At 48.2% G+C, this 4,347-nt stretch overlaps 1 pseudogene; it reads left to right on the top strand.

The window, feature by feature from the left end:
- Positions 1-4,005: 4,005 nt before the first annotated feature.
- On the top strand, positions 4,006-4,125 carry LOC136661007 (5S ribosomal RNA; annotated as a pseudogene).
- The last annotated feature ends 222 nt before the right edge of the window (positions 4,126-4,347 follow it).

Genomic DNA, 4,347 nt, shown 5'->3' with positions numbered 1-4,347 from the left:
TAGAAGGAATCAACTAGTTTTTCAATATTTGAAAAAGCAGCTCTTTATTAGGTGTTCCTTTAAAAGCCAAAATTAAAAATAACAGATTCAACCCTGGAGTCCAATGGAGTGATGGTTGCAAACACACAGGCACACGCAGACTTTTTGCTTGTCAACACACAGAATTGGTCCTGAAATCTCCTGAATTTGGAGAGTCTACTATCTTGTAAAATGTATGCATAACTATGCATAATATGTCCAGCCTAACTGACCAGGAATCAAAATGAACTTTTGGGCACATTTCAAGCAGACAACCTCAAAAACATGAGCCTCTGCAAATCATTGCTTGGATCTTTCAGAAAGGTTCAATTGGGCCCACAAAAGGATGAAGCCTTGTGAGCATCCTCAGCTTGCAAAGGTTTGCAAGAAAAAGAACCTTTGGGTATAGTTGGTTTTCTCACAGAGGTTCAAACCGTTGCAGGAAAATTCATACATGGTCTTGATTCTGCTTGTACGCATTCAAGCAGGGAGTACTATTGCTTTTTAGCTCCCTTGGTGGAGCTAAAATGCTTGCACCAGCTGTGAAGGTGAAAGCCACATGTGCAGACCCTACCTGCCTCTGCATGCTTCTAACGTATTCACCTGGGAGCAGAAATGGACAGGCTGGTTTAAGCTCACCCTAGATCTGTTTGAAAATTACCTAACTTCTTCCCCAAACCACAAATTTCTTCCCTATTCTGTCCTGGAGTAATGTGATATTGGAGGCTGTGGGTTGCAGTCTGTATCTTCCTGCAGCGCCTTACTGCGTCCCACCCAGTACCACCCACCCCGTCTCCCCAGCATGCCTAGCTCTGTAACAAGCCTGCTGGTGAGAATGTGCCCTCCAGAGCAGTGGTCTTCTATGAGTCAAGAACTGGGACCCACCCACCTGAAGAGTTTTCCTTTCAAGAGTCCAACGGACAAGAGGGGCAGACATGTAAGCAGCCCTGGTTGCTTTCCTTTAACTGTCAAGTTAAAGGATTCAGTGTGCATCGCTGCTGTGTCATTCTGCCCATTCCTTCCAGGTCAGTTGAAAGGCGGGGGTGGGGGGGAGAAAGAGGCACAGCAGCAGCACGCATTCTGTTTCAAAAAGTGAGGAGAGAGAATATGGAAGTGAGGAGAGGCAGAGGGAGCAGTGTGACAGGGAGAGCAGGTGGGTGGGTGGGAGACCAAGGGAAGAGGAGAGGCTTGGCCAGAGCAACATTCATCCTGGGATTCCCTTTTTCTGGTTATGGTGCAAAACTGAATCCCAGCTGTTAGCAGCAGTCCTGCTGGGACTATGGAGGGCCTGCTGCTTCCCTGGCCTGGTACCTTTACCCAGGAGGCCTGAATTATACTTTCTTCCACCCCAAATAACCAATCCCAGAAGTTACTCTTTTTTCCCCTTCAAAATACCAGTTTTTCTAGAAGCCTCCGCTTAAAAAGAGAATAGAGCAAATACTCAAAGAGGATTTTTGCAATGAGAAAAGCATCCCATGATGGTTTTTCTGATAAAAATTACATTTCAAAGTGGGGGGGGGGATCATTTTGGACCATCTGTGCTCCATTTGCCGTGCAAAGGCTTTTCATCAGTTCTCATTAGGCTAACCTCCAGAATGTGGGCTGAGGGGTCAGACCAGGGCAGCTGCCCTGCATGTGGGACGAAGGAGCACCATATGGAGAGCTCTAATGTATGTTAACAGGCATCAGAGGGCTAAATTGAAAGAATAATGGGTTGTCCTTGGTGTGGCAGCCATGCTGAGGCAAACTTCAGCACCGATTTATCAGAGGTAATTTCTGGTCATTACGAGGCTGTTAAGTAGAGCCCAGCAGACAAGCAAGAGAGATTAATCTGACACCAAGAAGACTTACGGTCTGGCCTTCTATGACACTCTCCTTCTGGCCCACCCCGATAGCAAATGTCACCAAAAGCAGGTTTTCCTGCTTCTTCTCTTGAGTCTACAGGGCATAGATGCAAAATAAGAGCCTTGTGGCACCTGAAAGACTCACAGAGTGTTGGTTTGGTTTGTCTTCCAAGTGCCACAAAACTCTTGGGTGTGTATATCTTTGCTATAATAGACATGTAAACATGGCTGCCCCCCCTCCCTGGAGTTTGTGTCAATGGGGAGGAGATCATGAAGTGTATCCAAAGGCTGTATGAAGGTGCTACAGGTCAGAAAGCCCCTAGGGTATGCCACACAGTCACAATTGCAGTGGGGCCACATGTCACCTGCCAATACTTGGAAGTCTCACTAGTTGACAGGCACTGACTGGTAGTGAATGACTGGTAGTGTCTCACCAAGTTTTCCAGCAGGGGTATTTCCTATCCTACCCTACCTGGAGACACTGTGAGGACTTGAACCTGGGAAACTTCTATGCAAACCAATGGTTCAATCAGTGAACTTTGAACACTTCACCCTGGATGGTGCCCTGGTGTGGGCATGGAGGAGCTTCAGGCACCTGCCCCTATGCAGTCAGGCAGCCAGCAGCAGGGTGAGGGCTATCCAGTGTTTTGTGTCAAGTGTCACATGTATGATTATATGCCTCATGGGTGTGTCCTTGGTGCAAGGAACTCCAGGGGCTCAGGGAACATATCTGCTCCCTTGAAGCCTTGGTTGCCAACCTGGAGAAGCAGCAGTAGACAGAGAAGGACCACAGAGAGACTTCCGGGGACAAGTAGGCTCCGTTCCACCCTCAGGTGTGCAGTTCCTCAGCTGCCGGTTAGGAAGTCTCAGGGCTGGAGGACATCATCCTGGAGAGGAGGGAAACAATCCCCTAGGGGGGACCCCTTCTCCAGGGGATGGGCCCATATCCAATTGCACGAAGGATACTCCTTGGCGGGGGGGGGTCTTCTTGTAGTGGGTGATTCGATTATCAGAAACATAGAGAGGGGGATGTGAGGACCACATGGTGACTTGCCTGCCTGGTGCAAAGGTTACAGACATCACTTCTCGTCTAGACAGGCTGGTTGATAGTGCTGGGGAGGAGGTAGTGGTTGTGATGCATGTTGGCACCGAAGATGTGGGCAAGTGTAACTGGGAGATCCTGGAGGCTAAACTTAGGCTATTGGGTAGGAAGCTGAAAGCCAGGACCCCAAAGGTAGCGTTCTTGGAAATGCTACCTGTACCATGCGCCAGCTAGGTGGGCGGAGATCAGGGGTCTCAATGTGTGGATGAGATGGTGGTGTAGGGAGGAGGGGTTTAGATTCGTTAGGCACTATGGAACATTTTGGGACAAGCGGAGCCTGTATGAGAAGGACGGGCTCCACTTGAACCAGAATGGAACCAGACTGCTGGTGCATAGCATTAAAAAGGTGGCAGAGCAGCTTTTAAACTGATCCCTGAGGGAAAGCCGACAGGAGCCGAGGGGCATTCGGTTCCCTATGGGACGAGGATGGGGAGGTTAGAGAACAACAAGGTAAAGACACAGTAGGAGAAGAAATTGGCAATGGAAGCACGATGGGATGTGATAAACGGTTTGGCACAATGAGAGGTTGCAGGGATAAAGGAGCTAATAAGCAGCCCATCCTGGGGGATTTCATGCCGAAGTGCTTTTATACAAATGCCCGAAATCTCTGAGCAAAGATGGGAGCACTGGAATGCTTGGTGACTAAGGAAAACATTGATATAGTGGGCATAACAGAAACCTGATGGAATGTGGAGAATCAGAGGGATACTGCAATCCCAGGCTATAAACTCTACAGGATGGACAGGGAGGGGCACATTGGAGGTGGGGTGGCCATTTATGTTAAAGAAGGGGTAGAATCCAGCAGAGGTTGAAGGCGGGTCCAACTCCACCATAGAATCTTTGTGGGTTAAATTACCAGACCTGAAGAGTGATGTAATACTGGGGGCGTACTATCCTCCTCCAGACCAGAAACGTGAAGGGGCCCTTGAAATGAGGAAACAGATCAGGAGGGACAGGGGACTCATGGGGGACTTCAATTATCCTCACATCGACTGGGTCAATTTGTGTTCTGGTCACGAAAGAGATTTATTTATGTATTTAGCGTATGGCAACTGTTACCCTGCACATGCCCGATCTTGTCTGATCTCAGAAGCTAAGCAGGGTCAGGCCTGGTTAGTACTTGGATGGGAGACCACTTGGGAATACCAGGTGCTGTAGGCTTATACCAGGCATGTCCAACTTCAAACAGGTCGTGATCTACTCTTTCTGGCCAAAAGTGCTGGTGATCTACCACCATGAAAATTAAGTTTCAAATTAGTTTCAAATTAAATTTTAACCCAATAAAGTTGGAGGTCCCCCCCCCCATCTTCAATAAACCTTCTGTCATTTACTTGGATGTGATCAGCAGTTAAGCAAAAACAAAACAGAGAGACAAAGATCCAG

Source organism: Tiliqua scincoides, chromosome 9, assembly GCF_035046505.1.
Source record: "Tiliqua scincoides isolate rTilSci1 chromosome 9, rTilSci1.hap2, whole genome shotgun sequence".
NCBI classification, from domain to species: domain Eukaryota; kingdom Metazoa; phylum Chordata; class Lepidosauria; order Squamata; family Scincidae; genus Tiliqua; species Tiliqua scincoides.
This window is presented reverse-complemented; position numbering and strand designations above follow the sequence as displayed.